We start from the raw sequence: 23720 nt of genomic DNA, 5'->3' as shown, positions 1-23720 counted from the left end.
TAATAATTAAAATGCCAAAGGTTTAAGACAGAATCTTAAAAGCAGCAAGAGAAAAGCAGTTTTAACTACAAGAGAACTTTTCATAAGACTGTACACTGATTTCTTAACAGAAATTTTGCAGGAAAGAAGGTTTTGGCATGAAATATTCGGTGATGAAAAGCAAGGACCTACAACCAAGATTACTTTGCCTAGCAAGGCTATCATTTGGAGTCGAAGGAGAGTTAAAGAACTTCCCAGACAAGAAAAAGCTGGAGTTCATTACCACCAGTATTACAAAAAATGTTAAACCAATAATACAAGAAATGTTAAAGGGACTTCTTTAAGAAGGGAAAAAGTAAAAAATATGAATAAGAAAATAGCACAAATGAAAAGAATTTTCACTAACAAAGGCAAAACATAATAAAAGCAGTAGATGGGTTAAAATTCAAAAGTAGGAAGAGCATTCGTAATTAGAACAGTAAATTAGGGGTTACAAACAAACACAAAAGTAAAAAAAAAAGACAAAAACATAAATGTGGAGCGGGTTGGTAAAAATGATAGTGATTTTAGAATTTGTTCGAACTTAAGCAGCTATCAACTTAAAATAGACTGCTGTAAACGTGGTTTGGTATATATGAAACACATGGCAACCACACACCAAAACTCTGCAAGAGATATGCAAGAAATAAAGAGAAAGAAATCCAAACACAGCACTACAGAAAATCCACAGAGAGAAGAGAGCAGAGAATAAGAAAGGCACAGAGAAGTACAAAAAAACAATCAGAAAACAATAAAAAGGCAATAACTACGTACATATCAGTTACTTTAAGTGTAAATAAATGCTCCAGTCAAAACTCGAATGGATAAAGAGGCAGTGGTACATATATATAATTGAATATTACTTGCTCATAAAAAAATGAAATATTAACCATTTGCAACAACATGGATATACCTAGAGGGTATTATGCTAAGTGAAATAAGTCAGAGAAAGACAAATATATGATTTCACTTAATATGTGGACTCTCAAAAACAAAATGAACAAAATGATAGTTGCCAGATGAGAGGGAGTTTGGGGGCTGGTGAAAAGGGGAAGGATTAAGAAATACAAATTAGCAGTTACAAAATAGTCATGGTGATGTAAAAGCAGCTTGAGAATATAGTCAGTAATATTGTAATAACTGCATATGGTGTCAAGTGGGTGCAAGACTTACCTGGGGCGGGGGGAGGGATCACTTTGCATGTTATATAAATGTCTAACCACTGTGCTGTACACCTGAAGCCAATATAGTATTGAATGTCGATTGTAATTGAAAAATTTTAAAAAGTGTTAAAGAAGTCGATGGAAAATTGTAAGAAACAGATGGCCCTGACCCTTTAGAAATGAAGGTCAAGGTCATTCAAACAAGCAAAAACCACAACCAGCTCAAGTGCTTGCCAAAGGCAAAGGGAATATTTAGTGGGCAATGGATGAAGGTAGTCTTAAATACAAGCTGCAGAAGAGTGACCAGCTGCAAAAGCATTGATTTGGTTGTTATAATTCTTTCTTATTCTGTTATAGAGTGTGTATATTTTATGTTACTTAAGTTTACATGAATGTTTAAAAAATAAAAGATTGACATGTGAAAAAAACAATCATTGCAATATTACTTGGCCATGAAAAAGAATAGGTTTTAAGTACTAAATGATAAAAGTGAAGCTTTTAAGAGTTTAAGAAAGAAAGGGTTCAATGTTGAATAGACAGAGGAACTTCGCAGAGGTGAGACCTATAGTGTGGGTCCTGAAGGTAGGATTTGGGAATGTGGTTGAAGTCAATTCAGACCGGAAAAGGAGCTGAATGAGCATTATCTGCACAACAATGAGGAAATTGGCTTGGATGGAATCTCATGTTGATATGAACTGGAGTAGTTTGAAAGTAACTAAACCAGTGTTTTAATTCATCTGTCTTTTGTAATAAGGTTTAAAGTCATTGTTTAAAGTATGACATGCCTAAAGGGATCAGTTCTAATTATTAAATAACTTGGGTGTTAAAATCTGCAAATAAAATATTATTAGAAATATTGAAATCTTTATCCTTCCAGGGAGGTTGCATACTTTCTCATTGAAACATGAAATTTAAGTTTTATAACTGCTCCTGGTACTGCATAATGTGTTGCCAGTGTTCTGAGTAGGGTAAGATTTACCCTTTGTCTTGATGGGTAATATAAACTTAGGCTGGCAGCAAACAGTAATATTTTCTTCCCAGACACATAATAACCCACTTAAAAATGGTATGTAAATATATATAATGGCTTTCTTTAGAGTCATCATGGCACTTGATTACTTTGGGGCCTTTTTGATCATCTGTTAAGATTATAATGTTTTTGTTTTAATTTCTTAATGAAAAATTGCATATTTTACATACAGAGTGATATTTGGTGTTTGAAATTTGAACTAGTGTATATTTAAAGTCACTTTAAATGAGTTAAATGATAGACTTCTAAATTTACATTTCAATACCATTTAAAATTTTTATTTAACTTTCACATTTTAAAAAGGGAAATATATTTATTTAAAAATATACTGCAATAAATTCTATGTTAATTTTCTTCTCATTAGTACTGTTTTCTTTCCATTTAACGTTATACTAACATGATATTGACAGATCCTTTTAGTACTACAGTAAAGCAAGTTGTTATTTCTTTCATGCATTTCTGTATCTTCATAACATTTTCCAGTGTTTCTTCTAGGGCATTGTACCATTGTATTGTTCAAGGTTTGGGAATAGAAAAGCATATCTGCAGATATTTTTTAAGTAGCTCCTGGAGAAAGGAATTGGAATTACTGTGTAGTAAAGCACTGGAATAGGAGTTTGGAGGCCTGTGTTCTAGTTCTGGCTCTGCTCTGTGTTATATAACCTTGGAATTCAGTTTCTGCATTCTCACTTGGCTTATTTGATCTCCAAGTCACCTAATATAGTTACGTTGTTTTATGCTATGGTTCTGCAAACAAGTCAGCATGTTAGTGTAAAATATCAAGAACGAATTGTTGAAATACCTTAAATGTTAAAATCTTACAGCTTCCACTCCTTTTAATGTAAACTTTAATTGAAGTATAGCATATGTACAGAGAAGGTACACAGATCGTACCACAAATCATAAAACATTACCAGAATCCCAGAAGCCCTAGATGACTTGGTCACTTCTGTTTCTCCCCTGTCTGAGGGTAATTGTTATCTTGACATCTATCACTGTAGATTAATTTTGGTTGTTTTGAAATCATTCAGTGTGGCATCTTGTGTTTGGCTTGTTTTTCTCAGCATTATATTTGAAGATTTGTAGAACTGTAGTATGTTGATTTTCATTGCTGAGTGGAGTTCCTTTTTATAAATATATAATTGATTTAGCCAATGCCCTGTTGGATTTAAAAAAAAAAAAAGGTAAACTGAACTATATTAAAGTTAAGTTTAAGTTTAAGGGAAAAAAAACAAGTAAATTGAAAAAGGAAAAAAGATAAATTGAACTACATTAAAGTTAAAACTTCTGAAAGCTTTTTTAATCATCAGTGATTGACTCTTTCCAATTTATATTCATATATCATTTGAGTTACAAATGGATACTTGAGTTTAGTTAAATTAGTCTAAATCTTTGTTGCCTTTATTGGAAGAAAGCAATAGTTTGATCATTGTTTTAACGCATACATGTAAAAGAAATAAAAGATTAATAAGGGCAATAAATAGCTTCTAAGTTTTCAGTTCTAGGACATATACAGGAATTCCAGTTTTAATTCCTATTTTATAACTAGTTACAAGGTACTTTTGTGTTTTCTTAAAACTAGTATAAAATTAAGGGTATTTATTGACTAGATTGTTATTTAGATACATTAAGTTAATGTTCATAACATTCTCACAATTATATGAGCTGAATGTGTAGGATTTTTATATTTCATCCACATTTCTGAATTACTCGTAATGTATGTAGTCATAGAACTTTGCTTTATTGTTTATATCGAGTGTTGTATTCAATGGTGGATAACACAAATTTGTGATTCCTAAAATTTTTCCCAGTAAGTCAATGAAAACCAAATGTAGAGGCTTCAGACATTTATCATTTTAGATTCAGTTCATTCTCTTACAGTAACTCTTTAATACGGCAGAAACTTGGGTGGGAGTCACAGATCACTGACAAAATGTCAGACAGTGGATTCAGTATGAACTTAAATAGCAAAAATTATATCTAACACATTTATTCTGTAGATATCACCCAAAATGTAAAAATTTAATGGTTTAAGAAATGATCTGTTACCTATTGCATGGCTGAGTTTTTAATATATGCAGTGGAGTTTGAATATTTGAATAGGCTAGGCAGAGTTATTCTGATTTAGCCTTTTCTTTTATCTTTTTATTCTCACCTGCTTAGCCTAGAGTTTACAGGGTGCTTTTCTGTTTTTCAGTTCATTGAAAATGGATCAGTTAAAAGTGAAAGATTTGGACTAAATATTTACTGTTTAACCTGCCTTATTCTGGTTTTAAAAAAAACACCCAAAATTTAGTGGCTTTTAAAACATTCATGTTATATTTCACATTATTGTGGGTCAGAAATTTGGGCAGAGTTTAGGCAGTTCTTCTCTATTAAGGTCGCCTGGTGATCTTCCACTGCAAGGTCAGGCAGTTTTATTTACATGTCTGATGCATGTCTACATGGCTGGCAGAGGCTGGATTTAGCTGGGGCTGCCGAACTTGAGTACATATATGTGGCCTCTCTAGCATGGTGGTTCAGAGTAGACTTAAATGGCAGCTCAGTACTCCTGGAGAAAGAAACCAGAGTCTTAAAATCTGCAAGACTTGTTAATACCTAGTCCTGAATGTTAGGCATCTTCCGTAGGTCAAAAGCAAGTTACAGGGCTAGCCCGATTCAAAGGAGAGGGCAACACAAGGCATGAATACTGCAAAGCATGGTTTATTTTTTGCAGGGAGTGCGCAGAGGTGGGATGGAATTCCTCTTTGGAGACTAGCTATACTGCAGGATCTAAGAGTCTAACTCTGCTTAGTATATATAGAACTTATTATTTTTTTAATAGAATGTATTCAGATCATATAATTCAAGCTGATTTTTGTAAAATTCGGCTACATTAATATTTTTATTTTCCTATAAAAAGTTTCCAGAGTACTCTACAATTTATATTTTCCCCTAGAAGTGTGTCTATCTCAGATACAGTTTTATTGTGAAAAATATTTAATATACAGAAAAGATGAAAGATTTACAGTGAACATGTACATATCTACCACTTAGATTCTGTAATTAACATTTTGCTATCCTTGTATTATCACATGTCTATGCATTGTCAATCTGTCTTATTTTCTGATGAATTTAAAAATAAATTGCAGGTACTCAGATATAGATTTAAATTACTTTTTCACCTTTTTACCTTGGAGGATGGTCAGAAAATAAAGGATTTCTATTACTGTATCTTCTCTGAGAACTTACCTATTGGGAACTTTTCAGCCTGCCTTATTCATGACCTATTCAACTAAACTTTGGTTTAGTTTTTTACAGCTCTTACTCCTGGTAGTCTCACTAAGATTTTTGGAGGAGCAGCTATCATTTTTTAAAAAATTATAAAAACAATCATCCATAATCTCAGTATAAGCACAACTGATCTCATTTATATGTTCCCTATTTTTCTATTTCATGTATTTTATAGTTATTGCTAGTGCTTATAGTTAAAAATCTTTTTAAAAATAGGTGAAGTTTTTGGATTATTATAGCCTGATAATTAATGAGTGTTTGATTTTTCACTGGATGTCTGGACCACTATTTTTTAAGAATGCTGCTATTGGACAGTTATGTTGCTTTCCAATTGAGAAAAGCTTTTGAACCCAATGAAATGTAATTGCTTTTTGTCTGAAATTGGTTATATGCAAAGTTTATCCTATCCCTCTGACTCACCCAATCATAAGAGTTGAAATTGATGAAACAGCAGAAAAATAAAGGAGTTGGAAGGAAGGTCAACTTCAGTCCTGGTTGACTTTAAAACTGGAACAAATAAGGAAGTTAGAAAAAAATTATATTTTCAATTTTGATGAAACATTTTTATCAAGTAAATTTTCGTTTTACCAGTATTCTGGCAGAGTTGAGCTGAGTAAATTTCCTGTTTAAAGTTTACCTGTAAATTTAAGCATATTAGAAACCTTTTGTGTCAAGTACAAACTAGATATGTCTATTAACATGTCTAATGAATTTTATTCCTATTTGCTATGTAACTGTGAACTCTAAGAAGCAGTAACCAGTTCGTTCACTATCACTTGCTAATATATACTTACATAAGTGTAGTTTCAAATTTTTCACCTAGTTTGAGCATAATTAGCTAATTAGAGAGGGATATTTAAACAAATTGAATTTTCTAATAGGGATACAATGTCTTGTGGAAGGTAATTTAGGAATTCTCCTACAGGATTATACTTAACATATCAAGACAAGCCTCTTACTAAGAGTTTTCAGAGGAAGCAGTTCTTGATTGTCATAGTTCATTCTTTAATAAATTAACCTTTACTGTCAAAGAAAACTTACATTCTTTCTTCCTGTTATATATTGACTATATTTTATCTTGTTGATGGCTCTCTGTGGTTACTATTTTTCATATAGTAACTTTAGTTACTTGAAACCTAACATTTATTTTTTAGGCTTCACCATGCTTGAATTAAATTATTTACATAATACAGACTGACTTAAACAGCACTTTCTACCCATGAAAAAGATGCTCTTTGGAGAATTTTTAAAATATGCTTCTGGACTACATTTAGTTATGTTCGTTGCGTACATACATTCATTGTCTTAAGGAGCAATTAGGTACTTTGAACTACATTGCTTAATTGCTGGGATTGTCTTTAGAACATTTGTGCATGTATCAGGTCTATCAACAAATGTTATAGCAAAATGTCTCACTAGAGAAAATGGTCTGGATTTGCTGACTTTTGAATGTGTAGATTTACTTTGAGAAAGACATGGGGAATTTGATCTGGACTCTCATCATCTCACTTTTGGAAAATATCTCTAAAGTTAGATTGATCCTGGGATTAATTTATGGGTCTGAGTCAGATCTGGGGTGATCCCAGAAGATTGTATTTCCTCTGTTTACAGTGTAGGCTCTAGGATATCCCATGTATTCTATACTTGAGAATTACTCCTTGGAATCTCATTTATATGGATCCTCCTAAACCTGTCTGAAGAGAATAGAAGGATGAAGGAAAGAATGAAATTTGTCCCATCGTGTTTATTTTGGTATCAACTTTTTATACTTGGTTCTTATCCACATAGCATAATAAAATTCCATACTAGGAATGCATGGATGCTCCTTTAAATTTTGAGGATGATTTACTTTGACAAAAGAATATTTGAGTTTTGAATTTTAGTTAGTAGTATGGTAGTGGGTTATCCTTTTTTCCCCCTGAAGTCAATGAAAATATTTTTCTATCGGACTGCTTTTTTTGTAATTGATTTGTAGGTATTCTTTGTATATTCAGGATGTTTCAACTACTTTCCCCTATTGTATTTTGCCTTTTCACTCTTAATGGTATCTTTTTATGAGTAGACATTCTCAATTTTAAGATAGATTCTGCTATCAATCTTTTCCTTTACCAGTAGCGATTTCTGAGTTTTGTTCAACTGTGTTCTAAAAGCTTTATTGTTTGTCTTTCACATTTGAATCTGCAATTCACCTGAAACTGATTGTCGTATATGCTGTGATGTAAGAGTCAAGTTTCTTTTTTTCCCCCCTCCATATGGAGAGCCGTTTGACCCAGCATTATCTATTGTTATGACTCTTGTTTCCCCAGATCTCCAAAGTGTCACCTTTGGTCTTTATATGAGTATGTTTATTTTGAGGTTCTCTTTTTAGTTCCATGAGTCTATTTGTCTTAATTACTATCGTTTCATGATGTCTTGATAACTAAAAGTGCAACGGTGTCTACCTTTTTCCTTCAAGAGAGTTTATTCTTGACCCTTTGTTTTTTTTCATATAAACTTTAGAATAAATTATTAAATTCCATGCACATGTACACCAAAACATACATACATGCATGCAGACACAGAATTTTCTTTGTATTGCATTAAATTTCCAAGGAGTTTTGGTAAAGTGTTATATTTTCATTGAATCTTCAATCAATGAACATAGCATATGTAATTATTTAGGTCTTTAATTTCTCTTGACAACAGTTACTAGTATTATATTTAGGGGTCTTGAACTTTGTTTATTATTTTTATTCCTAGATATTTATTATTTGTTAATACTACTGTAAAAGATATCTTTAAAAGCTTTTTCTTTTTTTGTTCATTGATAAGATATAGTAAAAGTTAATTTTGTGTATTGGCCTTTGTTCATCTACCTTGCTAAACTTGCCGTTAATTCTTATAAACTGTTTATATATTTTGGGGATTTTTATATACATAATTATATGTATATATGTCTGTGAGTGGTTTTATTTCTCCTTTTCTAATCTTTATTTCTCTTATTGAACTGAATAGGATTGTAGCACAGAATAGAAGTGGTGAGTGTTTTTTGTTCCTTATCTTAAAAGAAAAGCTTTTAATACTTCAACATTAAATATGATGTTGTACTGTTTTGTTTGTTTGTTTGTTTTTGTCATATGCCTGTTCCAGTTACTGTGGCTGCATAACCAGTTAAAAATTTAGTGACATAAAGCAATCACTTATGATCATGGATTCTTTGGATTAGGGATTTAGATAGGGTACTCCATGGAAGGCATTTCTCTGTTCTCTGTTGTCTGAGGCTGTGGCTGCAAGATGCAAAGGCATCTTGGGAAGGAATCATATGAAGACTCCTTTACTCATATTGATGTTGTTGATTCTGGCCCTTAGCAGGGAGCCTCATTTCCTCTCCACTGGAGTCCTTCCATGTGGTCTCTTCCTGTGGGCTAGTGTGAACTTCTTCACAGCATGGTGGCTGGTTTCTCCTAAAGCAAGCATTTCCAAAGAGAGAAAAAGCCAGGTAGAAGCTGTACCCTTCCTTTTTACAACCTAGTCTCAGAAGTCAAATATGCATCACTTTTGCCATACCCTGATTGGAGTAGTCAGAAGCCTTCACCCAAATACAAGAGAAGGGAACATAGACTCTGCATTTTGGTGAAAAGGAGTGTCTTATCAGTCACTCCTTTAAGAAGAGTACTTAGGATGGCATACATACATACTTACATGTGTGTGTCTAGCTAGAGAGAAATGCAGAAAATATGATCTGCCATGATGCCTTTTTATCAGATTAAGAATGTTCCCTTCTATCATAATACTTAACATACTTGTTTTGACTGGATATTAAGTTTTATGAAATGTTTTTTCTCTGTTGACATAAACATGATTTTACTTTCTGTTCATGTGATAGATTTCATTGATTGTAATAAATTCAGCTTGGTTCTGATTTATTGTCTTTTAAATATATTATTGCATTTGGTTAGCTAATACTTTATTTTATTTTTATTTAATTTTTTTGAGGATTTTTGCATCTTCGAGAGTTCCTTGAGGGTAAAGACCAAATTCCACTTTTTGGCTCTTATAAAGAATGCTATTATGAACATTCATGTGCAAGATTCTGTGTGGACATGTTTTCATTTCTCTTGGCCATATACCTAGTAGGGAATTGCTGTGTCATATGGTAACTCTGTGTTTAACTTTTTGAGGAACTTCTAGGCTGTTTTCCAGAGTGGCTTCACCATTTGCATTCTCGCCATCAGTGTATGAGGGGCTCATTTTTATCACAACCTCACCAACATTTTTTGTCATTTTGATTATAGCCTTCCTGATGGGTGTGAAGTGGCGCTTTATTATGAATTTGTTTTTTGTGAATTTTTAAACGTATAAAATGTACCTAAAATTACATTTTACTGTTTTAAGCATTTTTAGATATAGTTTATAGTGTTATGCAATCATCCCCACTATCTGTTTTCAGAATGTTTTTATCGTTTCAAACAGAAACTCTATCCATTTAAAAATTACTCTACATTCCTCTCTCTTCTCAGCCTCTGGTAATCTCTGTTCTGCTTTCTCTATGAATTTGCCTGCTCTAGATACCTCATAAAAGTGGAATCATACAATATTTGTCCTTTTGTGTCTGGCTTATTATACTTAGCATAAGATTTTCAAGGTTTACCCATGCTGTAGCACGTGTCAGAATTTTATGGCTTTTTAAGGCTGAATGATATTTCATTGTATGTATAGATCACATTTGTTTATCCATTCATCTGTGGATAGACATTTGGGTAGTTTCTGCCTTTTCACTATTGTGAATAATGCTGCTATGAACATTGGTGTACAAGTATTTGTTTTAGTATCTGCTTTCAATTCTTTTGGGTACATATACCGAGAAGTGGAATTGCCAGATTGTATGTTTAACTTTTTGAGGAACCATTAGAATGTCTGGCACAGAAGCTACATGATTTTACATTTCCTCTAGCAATATTAGCAGTTCGTATGTCTTTTTGAGAGAGCAGCCTATTCAAGTCCTTGGCCTATTTTTGAGAGTGGCATTGCTGGATTGTAGAATAAGTATACTTTCATATTTAGGAAGTCTTGCTAGATTATTCACCTAGGTAGTTTAGTAATGTACACTTAAAATGTTTGAAAGTTCTGATGCCAACATTTAGTGTTGTCAGAATTTACAGTTTTTGTTTATTTAATGGATGTGAAATGGTAGCTTCTGATTTTAATTTGTATGCCACTAATTACTAGTGAGGTTGATTCACCCTCCCAGGTCCTTTACCTGCAAATAGATGTTTGTCTATTCATGTCTTTTTCATGTTTTCCATTAGGTTGATGTCTTACTCATCTGTAGGCAATAGTTATATCAATAGTTATATCATATGTTATATCTTTTTCCAATTTGTGCCTTTAATTTTTTTTACTTTTTGAAGGTCAAAGAACTGATTTTGAATTTGTGCCTTGGGATTTAACATGGTACCTGACAAACTAGTCACTCAGTAAAATGTAAAATGAATAATTATTTTGTGGAAATCTAAACATTTTTAAAGAAATAATGCTACCTAAATGAAATGACAAATGAGTCCTAATGATTTGCAGAGTTATGTGTTAATTGTACCTTTATGGTTCTCTAATAGTGTATGGGATCTCCCCTATTGTTTGAATGTCTAGGCAAATGGATTAGAAAGGTAGAAAGCCAGTTTGGGCTTGGTCTGAAAATCATTTAAAGAAGAATTAATCTATTAGATCTTTTGGATACACTTATATTCTGAGATAAAATGCCTATCCGCACATAATTTTCAGCCAGAACACTTGGCCTGTGATGGATGGTAGCTGTATAAACATACAGTTTTGATTGTAGTATCAGGAGCCCACAAAATTTCTCTGAGGTTCAACAAAGGGAATCCCCTCAAAAAGAAGGTAAGATTTGTCTTGGATCTTTTACTGTTTTTTTTCCACTTTCAGTTTTACATACATATGAAATAATGTTCCTTCTCTCCTAATTTTTTAAAGAATTATATCTGACCTGCTTTCAGAATACATGTGGGCCTGTTAAGGCTGTTCCTTTTACTAGCCCTCCCCAACAAGAAAACCCTAAACTTGCTCATGGTCCAAATACTCAATTTTGTATGACATATTACAATACATATGCCCTTCAGTTACATAATTTTAGGAATTAAATTGATGAGTTTTTTAGATACAGCTTGTGGTGGTTAATTAATATGTTTCCTCTGGGTCTCTTGCTCTCCCTGCCTCCTCTTTCCTTTTTTAAAATAGGCATTATGTCCTTAGGGCTTACCATTTAAAAGTTAATATTCAATATTATATTGTTTAGGTTATATCTGTAATCTTGTTTAAAAATCATATTTTTGTCTGATGTTTTATAGGCATACGTAGTGAACTCTCCAATTGCAATTGCCTTAAAAAAAATTCTTATCAATATTTTTTTAACAGAAAAATAGCTTGTTTTCGAAGCCAGGCTTTCATTCTTCCCTCCCATTAAAACCTGGCTAACTTGTTTCTTTGGGTCCTACTCTTTTCTGTATATATAACTGGGTAACTGTTGTATAATATTTATTTGTTTACATCTCTATCTCCCCCACTCAACTGTGTCTCCTGCTTCACATAGTAAAATTTAGGTATGAAACATCTATGCCTATTCTCATATATTCTTCCCTTGATACTTGGATAAAACAGTGTCCCTTTTCAAGGCCCATTCTTTGGCCTGTGTTTTCTATTAGCCTTTCACATCTTTAACACTAGAGATTTGCTCTGTCTACTAATCTGCCCTCTCATGTTAGTACAAATCACTTTGTCATTGGTTTCTTCCCCAGACCTTGTAATTATACTGCTCTTCCATCTTGAGGAAAAAATCTGCTATCAGTCTTACACACTCCCCTCCACTCATCCCATTTATTTTCCTTTTCCATCTTCAAATTCCTTAAAAGACTTCTTTGCCTCCCAGTTACAGTTCAGTGTGTTGCAGTCATTCTTATGTCCCCATCACTCTCCTTAAACCAATCTGTAAAGGTTCCATAATAATTGCCAAATCCAATGAACCATTTTCAGTCCTTGTCTTTTGATGTCTTTGCAGTCTTTGAAATATTGTCTCTTTTCATGAATCTGACTATTTTTATTCTATATTCTCTGCAGATTCCTTTTCTTTTGGCTGCCCTTAATATAATCTTGGCCCTAGTCTCTTCTCACTTAGAGTCATCAGTTCTCATTACTCTAGCTGTCAGTTATATCCTAATATAGTTGCCAGCTGTACATCTCTAGTTTAGACCTGTCTTAAGCCGAAAACTTGTACTTTTGTTTATAGTGACCTCAAACTCAACAGGTCCAAAACCACTCATTAGTCTACTTTCTCATTTCCCACCTCGTTTTTTTGTTTCTTTATTCCCTATCTCAGTGAATGTTACCTAGCCATTTACTTAGTCATCCAAGTAGAAACATAGGAATTCTACTTTTCATTCCCTCATCTAAAAAAACGACTGTATTTCATTAGTTCTGTCTAGAATAGTATTTCTTAAATCAGTCCTTACATTTCTAATTTTTAGTGGGTAAATTTCTGGTAATAAAATTGTTTTTGATTCTCCCCAGCATCCTGAAAACTTTCTATATATATATATTAGAACTCAAATATTTGAATGAATGAGTGAATGAATGGATGAATAGGCCTTTTGGGAAAGATATTTGACTGTAATAGAAAAAAGAAAAAATGATTCTTGAACATAGAAACGAAGCTGAGATAGAAATCACACATTTTCTGGCCTGAAATCAGATTTTGATTTGAGAATAAAAGAATGCCCAAGTTGTGTAATCTACAAAACAGTAGTACTCTACCAATGGGTGTGGTGAAAAGAAGTCCTGTATATTGTGATGTGTGACAGGAGCCTTTTTGTTACTTACTAGTTAGAAAGAACTTGATAACTTTTTGACAGCCTTTCTAACCTTAGGAGGCTGTGAGCAATCATTTAACTGGGCTACATTTACTATAAAGAAGAGTAGTTGACACTCGAATTATAAAACTACATCTTACATTTGTCTGCTGATTGAATAGAAAAACAGCACAATCTGCTTCATGGCTTCGCACCAATCAACAAGAAAATGAATGCATTCTTAGTCTGCCTGGCATACCACATTTCTATCATTTTTCCCATTCTGGCAGCTTTTACCTATGTGGTCTCTCCTAAATGTCCTTTGTTTCAAACGCATTGCACATTTCTCAACCTATACTTTGATGAAACTGTACCATTAATCAAAAGGGAAGTGCTTTCTCAAGTCTCACTTGAAGAACACTCTTTTTTTTTCATAAAGGCTTTTAATAAATACTTGGATCATTTGCTTCCCGTCTTTTGTCAACTTTGCTGTTTTGGTTTATTCTATCTCGATCTTTGTAGCACAACTCAGTGTTCAAATTGATTTAGGTTTCATCCATTTCACAATATTTTTTTTGGTGTATTTTTGGCAGTCATGTTTCTGTTTTACTTTGGGTTGGTTTAAATTTGCTTTTCTCAATTATAAAACTTAAATGCAACAAATTCAGGAAATAAACTGTCAGTAGCTTTGTTTTGACACTTACCTCCATGAATTTGTTTGATTAGCTTTAAAAGTAGCTTTAGCAGTAGTTACCAAAAGAGTAAATACATGTTGCATTCATCAACTTTCACCTGGTTTTACATGGTTTTGTAAGACTCAAGATATTTATAATTTCAATTACCCTATACAGTTAAAATAATTTAAATGAGTGGTTTAAAATTGGAATAGCTAACCAGATGTAAATTGCTTATTATGGGTTACTTAGTAGGGCAGTCGTATTATTTTAAAATAATTTGGAAAGTTAGCGAATTAAAAATGACTTCTTATTCTTAATTACATTAATTATCTTTAGTGAAATGGTAATAAATCAGCCATGTTAGTCTTAACACTTAGGTTTTAAAAATCAGTGAAAGGTGATAATTCTTTCAATTTCTTTACAGCTCATATGGATTTCATTTTATTTTAAACAAAAGCAAAAGGAAAAAGGAAATAAGACTTGTCACTTTGCACGCATATTGTTTGTTTCCTAGTAGAGAAAATATTTCCTTTGGGGGCTTTAACTCTTATTTATAGAAACCATTTAGTACGTTTTGGTGTTTCAGTTTCAGAATGCAAAAACTATTTTTGTATTTGAAGCAATTGTACCTTACTTTTAGCCAAGTAAAAGAAGATCAGAAAAGTAGTGCCGGAGGACAACCAAATTATTGTAGTGAATCTTCATGTGGTACATTAATTCATGTGTTTCTGCCTACGCCTGGAGTTTAGCCACTCCCCAAAGCAGCCCAAGGTTTTTGTCTTATCCTACCCCCTTTTGCCTGCGTGCTCTGTTTGCTGTCTCTCCTTCAGTTTCTTTGTCTCTCTTTATAAATAAGTAGAAAACTTTTCTTTAGTTCAGAGAGCAAAGGGCCTGGAGAAGAGCTATCGTAAGGAGTTTTTTTATTTGTGCCAACATAGAAGTGCTTTGTGGTAGGCCATCTGGACTGGAGGATTTCCTCAGAATGTAAAGTATGTCGTGAGATTTAGAGAGCTGAGATTTGCTCTGAAACTAACTGGGAAGGCAGCAGGAAACGTAGACAGAACTGGTTTATATCGCTTGTAATGTAGATGGCAAGAATGGAAGACAGCTTTCCTGGTCTTGCTTCAGTGTATGGTTCCTCTACACTTATGAACTTCTGCACTGGTAATGTATCTGTCCTTTCCTGGGAATTCAGACCTGTCTCACAAGCTTTACTACTCGTGACAAAAGGAGTCTAAGGAGTTGGGAGTAATTCTAGATCCTTTCCTTTTTTGTTTTTCTTTCTCCCTTTAAATATGTGTGTCAATACTGGCATAAATATTTGCTTACATACTTTCATAAATTCTTTAAGACTGTAATCACTATATAAACAAATATATTCCTGTTATGAGGTTTGAGTGGACTTTGCTCAACTTGTTCTTTCCCTGCCCTCTCCACAAAAGTTGGCCTTTATACTATTCTTGAGGGAAGAAATTAAAACAGCAGCTTTTAATGGAAAATAATAAAAAAAAGCACCTCTCTTATATAATAGCAAATCAGAAATTGTGTAATTAAGCTTGGTGTTTGCTTCTATGAAAGAAAAAACCTCATCAAAAGCAGAATTACGTGAATATCTGTTTTTAATTCTGTATTGAATGGGAAAAGACCATTTTAATTGTGAATGAATTCCGGTTATAAAAGGAAGTTAAGTCCTGGGACCAGCCATAATGCTCAGAGTACTGTACCACAGTATTAAAAATTTTTTTTTACTTAATACAGTTACTCTTTTACTTTATGCTAGTTGGTCAGTTTTTAGTAAGAATATCTTACTAGAAAAAACAAAGTTGGTTTTTAAAAATAGAAAATAAGTCAATGACATTATTCATGTCATTTCATTGAAGCCAAAAATGATATTTTCACATAATCATATTGCTAACTGGAGGTAACTAATATTGTTATTTACTAAATAAATAAAAATCCAAGCTTTAACAGTTAAAATGTCTTATTTAATTAAAATTTCTTTGAGAGAAAAATTTGATTAGGAAAGCATTAATTCCTGCACACATATAAATATATCTTCATATGACCTGCTGTGTTTTTATGAATATATTTTCTTATGGTTTATTTCCAAAAACAAATTTTAGCTATTGTGGAATACATAGTGCATGACAATGACAATATAGTACTTAAATATTTCTGCCTTTATACGTCAGTACTTGAAGACAACCAATTTAATTTTAGAACAAAACAAAAAAATTTAAGTTGCTAAATGCTTTCTGATGTGAATCTAATGTGACAATCAGTTGTAATTCTGCTTTGTGTTTTGAAGAAATACTTTTTAAAGACCAAGTCTTCCTTTGGATGTATTGTATTGATTTTTGTGTCTCTTATTAGCCTGAGAATACCCCTTTTGAACATCATGATACTTATATTTTTACAGAAATGTTTCCATTCACTATGCACAAAAATCTACAAATTAAACAAACTTGTATTGAAAATTTGCGTGTATTACTAATAGGTTTACATCACAAATGAAGTTAGCTTTGCTTTTTTTTGCCGAGGAAATTTAATTTTGTTTATAAAGAATTTTATTTTGTAAAAATTCATCTAAAAGAGTATAAAGAAGCAAAAATCCTGAAATCTCACTTCTCAGAGACATACCTCCAGTCTCTCTATACACTGCGTGGTGTATATATACCTCTGGATATTACAGTTTTACAGATATAGAATATACAGTAAATGTTGCCCTGCAGTTTTTTTCTCTCCATAGTATGTTGTCACTCTTACTAAACTTATGATTATAAATATACACCATCCTTTTTAAGGCCTACATAGTATACCATAGTAGAACCACTTACTTAATCAGTTGCCTTTTAATAGTCCTTTAGGCTACTGCTCTTTAAAAAACTATAAACAGTGCACAGTATTGTTGCTGTTTTCTCATGGGTCTTTAGCCATATTAGCTCCTCTAACCCTCTGATCCTGTGCCATTGTTATTCTACATAATAAGGCCTGCCCAATGTCTTTTTTTTTTTTTTACTTTTAATAATAATTTTTATTTTTCAGTTACAGTTGGCATACAGTATTACATTAGTTTCAGGTGTACAACATAATGATTAGACATTTATGTAACATAGGAAGTGATCACCTCGATAAATCTAGTACCCATCTTATACCACACATAGTTATTACAGTATTGTTGACTATATTCCTTATGCTATACTTTACACCCCCTACGACTATTTTGTAACTACCAATTTGTACTTCTTAATTCCTTCCCCTTTTTCACCCCTCCCAGCCTCCTTTCATTTGACAACCATCAAAATGTTCTCTGTATTTGTGAGTTTCTCTTTTGTTTGTTTTGTTTTTTAGATTCCACATATAATCTTATTGGCCTGCCCAGTGTCTTAACACAAGTGCTTTTGGAAGGGGAGATCAGAGACCATATAAAAATTTTTAAAAAATATTTGTTTTCTGGATAATATTTTATATCATATACTCTTTTGAAATGGACCATTTTTTTTCTCATATATTCATAGATAGCAACTATTCTTAGGGTCATACCATTGCCCTCCAGTTTATCATAAAAGTCATTTGGTTTGTGACATAAAACCTCAGTGTTCTTTGGAAAGGCAACTCCATTTTAATCTATTTTGGAATTTAATTTGCAAAAATGGTTTCATGTTCTCCAGAAAAATAAAGTAAGTAAATTAATTATGTAGGCTAGTCATCCTTGTCCCCCAACTTCTTTCAGAAGAGAAAAATCACTCAACTTCCTTTCCCCTGTAAAAAGCATAATACAGTGTGTTTTAATTATTTTTCTTACATAGATGTTCTGTAATCTGTGGACACTGCCTTATACTATCCCCTACCCTATACCATCTCAAGTAACTGTTGCCAGAAATTTTGTATGTATTATTTCCTTGCTTTGTAGTTTTATTGTAAACAATAATTATTTACTTTTATATTTTTGAACTTCGTAAAAAGTTCATCTGGCTTGTTTTTTACACTCATCATTATATTCCTGAGATTTATATATGATGGTTGCATTATAGCCCTAGTTTATTTTTACCATTCTGTAGTATTCTTTTGAATGTTTATATCACAATTTATTTATCCAATTTAGAGTTGGTGGACATTTAAGTTGTTTCCAGCTTGTTTCTATTATGAACTATGCTGTTGTGAACATTCTTGAACATGTCTCTTGGTGTGTGTGCAAGAGCAGAGGTTGGGATACTGCCTGGCAGGCCACATGTTTTTATAAATAAAGTTTTATTGGAACATAGCCATACCCAATCATTTACATATTTCTTTAGCCATTTTTGTCTAATGAAGGCAGATCTGAGTATCTGCTACAGAGACTATATGGTCTGCAAAGCCTAACATATTTACTATCTGGCCTACTACCAAAAAGGATTGCCAGCCCTGCAGTAGGTCAAAGTGTGTACACACACACACACCCACCCACCCACCACCCACACCCCCCCCCACCCCAGGAATAGAATTGCTGGGTCATAGAATGTGTGCATCTTCAGTGTTACCAAATGATGCCAAAATTGTCTCTCTCCCTCCCCTCCCCCAAGTCATTGAAACAGTTTACCTCCTATAAATAATGTGTGAGAGTTCATGTGAGTGTGCTCTGTATCCATGGGCACACTTGATATCGTCACACCTTAAATTTTTTGCCAGTTTGTGGCAGAAGTGTTTAGTCAAGGCCTTTGCCAATTTTTCTATAGAATTGTCTTTCTTATTGATTTGTAGGAATTCTTTATTCAGGATACTAATCTTTTACCACTTATACATGTTACAGCAGTATTTTCCCAGTTTATAAATTGCTTTTGTTCTTTATTGTGTCTTTTAGTGAGCATACACTTCTAATTCTAATGTAATTACATAATCAGTCTTTACTTTTATGAGTAGTGCTTTCTGCATCTTATTTAGGAACCTCCTCTCACAGGACATGAGAATATTGTTATTTTCTAAAGGTTTTATAATTTTGCTTTTAATTTCTTAATGTACTTGAATTTGATTTTTGTGTGTGGTGGAGATAGGGCCTTCAGTATATACTTAATTTTAATGAATTTTCAAATTTTAATTTAACTTAGGAAGTTCAGCCATTATTTCTTCATTTTTCTTTTTTTTTCACTTTTGTTTTCACTTAGATGCTTTTTCTCCTTTTCCTCTGGGACTCCAGTGACACAATATTAGCCCTGAAGCTGTGTTCATTTTTTCCCCCTTTCTTTGTAGATTGTATACATCATATGTGTGATGTATGTGTGTATAATATACATAATATATTTTTTAAATAGAAGAAGTCCTAATTTCGAAAGTTATTTTCTCTTCTTATAAACAGTTCAAAAAGCTTGGTTGTCCAATATCCTATAATGTAGGCAATTAGATTGGAAAACGGTGTCGCTATAGACTGGCATAGTTAATCCTAACTGCAAAGAGAGAAACCAAAAGTTGCACGAAAGATTAGAAATTTGAAAATGAGATACTTTCAGTTATTTAGTTAGAAATATAATAGCTTCGAAGGCATTATTTGATCACAGTGCTGCAGCACAAAATTAATGTTCTTAGTAAAGACTTAGTCATTTAGAAGTGACTGCATTATAATTATATGTCCTTATTTGGAAGGCAAAATATTTTATTTTAGAAGGATTTACATAAAGTCATTAATATTCAAAATATTATAGGCATGTTTTGTTCAGATATGCTAGATTGCCAGCTTTTTTATATTTAGAATACAGTGTATCTGCAGAGGTAACACATATTTCTTGACAATTCAGAAGACTATGATTTACTTTAGGAAAAGCATAATGAACAGCTATTATTGTAGTTTTAAAACTATAATATTGAATATTAAAGTTTACTAATTACATATAAATTTGCCTACACTTCTAATAAAAGAGACTTATTTATGATAATAGAGTAGACTTATGGATAAAGGTTTATCAACCTCCTTTTGTTGTTCTTCCATTCCCCCTTAATGTGTTTGAGAACCCTTGAGAATTCACTTATAGTTCATATTTTAACCCTTAAATCTGGAAGCTATTTTTAGGAACAGAGAAATAAGGAAAAGGAACTCATATACTTGGATTTAAAAGAGGAAGTGTAAAAAGCCCCAAGAAAATAGATATATTTTCATAACTGATATATTCCTAAAAAGTTCATTGTGAATGAGAGTGTGGCACATTAGAGATTGGGAGAGGGAAAAAAAGAACAAAGTTTACAAGCTGGAAAGGGTAAGAGTTGAATTTTGTAGCATCTCTGAGGAGGGGGAACTCTAATCCCAGTTTGCTATGTGACAATGAGTAACTCACCTAATTTCCCAGTCTTAGCTTACATATCTATAAAATGGCAGGAAGGGTTGTTGTTCTTTAAGGTAGTCTCTTTTCTAGCCATAGCAATAGACGAGTGCAAAGTTAATTGCCTTATACTCTAATAAATATATTCCTTTATAAAATTGGAACACTGTGCCTGGAGGAAACTTGCTTTAAAAAAAATCAAGCTTCAGAAGCAATGCATTTTAGCCAAAATGTAAGTTTAGTAACTTATTATACATTTTTATTGTGAAATTCAAATAACGTAGAAATATTTGTATTAAAAAGCAAAAATTTCCCTTTACTCCATCCTTCCAATGCTACTGTCCTGGTCAGAAGTAACCCAATCACCAGTTTCATGTTTATGTTTCTAGACTTTTTTCTGTGTGTACACTATATACATATATAAGTATGAAGTTTTTTGCTTAATTTTTAGAAGTAAGTCAGCACATATTGTTTTGCAATTTGCTTATTCCTCCTAAGTTGTCTTATAGGTCTTTCTAATTTTTAGTTTATACGCCTACCACATTGTTTTTAGTTGTTACATGGTATTCTTTGGTGCGAACATATAGTTTATTGACCCATCCATGGACTTTAGGTCATTTCCCATTTTGTAGCAATAATAAAGAGCATAGTAAAGAACACCACCATAGAAGATAATAACTTATTGAATCCTCAGTATATGGCAGTGCTGTGCATTATTTCATCTAACAATCCCAAGTTCGAGGTAAGTAGTAATTAGCATGAAGAAATTACACATGAGGAAATCCAAGAGCTGCTAAGTAGCAAACAAATTTACTCAAGCAGTGTAACACTACAGCTCACATACTGTTCTCTTTTGGTTTTCCCAGCTTTTATTGGTTTTCCAAAGAAATTCTTGCCCCTGAAAGGTAAGATTTTTGACAGGACGGGTTATAGAATTTTAGAGCTATAAGGAACTGTTGAAATCAACTACTGTACTCTTTTGTATCTCCATTGTAACCCAGTAGATCATCCAAACTGGGAAACTTGAGAGTGGAAGAAGGAGCATTATGATAATATTTATACTGAGATAGCAGACTTATTTGTCCTGGACAAAATGAGACACATAGACACTTAAATTTTAATGTAGGCCGTCATCACCTTTCATATGATTACTGCAGTAGCATCCTACTTGGTCTCCTAGCATTTGCTCTTATCCTGTTTCAATCCATTCTCACCCAGCAGCCAAAATGACCTTTTTAAAACAAAAATCTTACTAGATCACTCAGTAGTTTAAACTTTTCAGTGGCTTCGTGGGGGGGAAAAAAAATTGCCCTCCTGTGGTTATTTTAGAGTAAAGAACATTTAAATGGTGAGTCAAGAGTTATTGTATTTGAGTCTCAGATATCAAGGTAGTTTGGTGACCTTGGGCAAGCTATTCAGCTTCAAATCTGTTTTTCTCAAATACAAAATAGAGATAGTATGAGGAGGGAGTGAGGTAATAAATATGAAAGATACACTATAGATGCAGGACATTGTTAATAGTTAACTTTGAAAAATTGTCCTGTGTCTTATCACAGTATCTAGCAGATAATGGTAGGGTTTTTACAAGCTGAACCACCTTTCACGTAACAAGTTTCACAAAATAAAAACCTTAGTCACTTTTTAAAAATCAGATTTCATAAAAATCAAGTAAAAGCTAACTAAAACCCATGACTGTAACCTTGGCATTATAATCTGATAATCTTTCCACTGGACTCTGCTGCTTTCCCAAAATAAGACTTTATTAAAATCACATAAAAATTTTATCTGTGATTGTAATTTAAATACATAACTCATTCTTCATAAATTGAGAGCAATTTAGAAAAGCATGTTCATGTACTTACTGACTTAAGACCTTTGGCTTACCAATGATGGCTTGCAAAAAGGAGATTTATTAGGTTACATAATTAGCTAGAACAGCTTTCAGAATTGAAGGTCCAGGGCTTTAGAGACTAGGACTGGAGCTTGGGGCAGTCAAGACTCTCTCTATCCCTTATAGCCTTAGATTTATGTCTTTATAGCTGGCAAACCAAGAAGGATGGGCTACACCGTCCTTTCTGGGAAATAGGGAGGATTCCATTTGGCCTAGCCCATATCTCACAACCACACCCCTGTGGTAGTATTAGCTTGAACCATATAAAATTGCCAGTAGCCATTTTTGCCAACTAAAAAGGCCATTTCACATGGTTCAACTTATCAATAGTGTGGGGTAGTAGAGGGGAGAGTGAGGCATCGTAGATTAGCCCTAATGGGACCTCCGAAAACAGTGGAGTTCCACAAAAGAGAAGAGCTGCTGTTCTTCCTACCAGAGGAAGGAAAACGGGAAAGCATTCTAGGCAGACAGAAAACAAAACAAAACAAAAACAAGACAAAACAAAACAGTGACCATAATATAACACAAAGAATATGGATCAGCTAGAATTTAGCTAGACCACTGTGGAAATGAAAAAGACCTCAAATATGAAAATCTCTAAAGTGAGAGGCTGAGCTAGTCCTTAAGCATCTCAGAGGCTGACAGATCTGCTTTTTATGTAACAAATGTTCCCAAAGGTCTCAAATTATACCTTTTGTACTTTGCTGTTATATGTTAAATATTTATTGAATGTCAAACATGTCCATCCTAGGTACCTTACTCATAATAATCCTATTTAAAGATGAAGAAATTGAGGTTCAAAGAGGTCATTTGCCTGAGATTATACAACTAATTTATATGGAACCAGAATTTGAAGTCTAAGTTGAAGAATAAACCCAACTTTTCCTTCCATATTAGTACTTCTCAAAGATTGTCACTGAAATACCTCTTAAAGGTAGAAGAGAGTATATATGTATACCTCAGAGGTATGTAGGCATATATGATCTTAAATATGAATATTGACTACTCCATTATAAATGTCGATAGGTTTGCTTTTTAAATGCTGTGTTTATTTTAACTCAAATTTTGAGTTAAATTGCCTTTTTTTAAGAAGATGTATAGCACATTATCTCAGTATGAGAAAAATGGCACACTCTGCTTTATTGTGTGAATAACTGACCCAGTTTATATCATTCTGTTCCAAACCATTCTTATGTAAGATCTAAGTTCCCTCTTGAATTTTTCTGCATATGGTGAATTAGCCAATAACAGTTCATCTTTCTATACACATGGATTCTGATTAACCCAGCAGTATACTTTTAAAGTTACATAGCTTTGGAAGTAGTTTATAATCGCTATGTTATAGCTAAGCTTTTGAATAGGCTTTATGTTGTGATATACTTAAGGCAAATATTAGCTATGTTCTATATAGGGTCCATACCCATTCTTCAAGAGATTGGGGCATTAGGGGGGGAAAAACGGCAGAGAGTCTTTTGCTAATTATATAGCAGTATTTTGTGGGGTTTGGGGAGCATAATACTGAAGAGTGCTTTTTTTGGTCATT

General features: G+C 33.0%; 1 protein-coding gene across 3 annotated transcripts in view; it reads left to right on the top strand.

The window, feature by feature from the left end:
* EML4 (EMAP like 4) overlaps nt 1–23720 on the top strand; it is a 133140-nt gene that overhangs the window by 32676 nt on the left and 76744 nt on the right. The window lies entirely within an intron of this gene.

The sequence above is a fragment of the Pteropus medius genome, unplaced genomic scaffold (genome assembly GCF_902729225.1).
Source record: "Pteropus medius unplaced genomic scaffold, Ma_sr-lr_union100, whole genome shotgun sequence".
Classification (NCBI taxonomy): domain Eukaryota; kingdom Metazoa; phylum Chordata; class Mammalia; order Chiroptera; family Pteropodidae; genus Pteropus; species Pteropus medius.
This window is presented reverse-complemented; position numbering and strand designations above follow the sequence as displayed.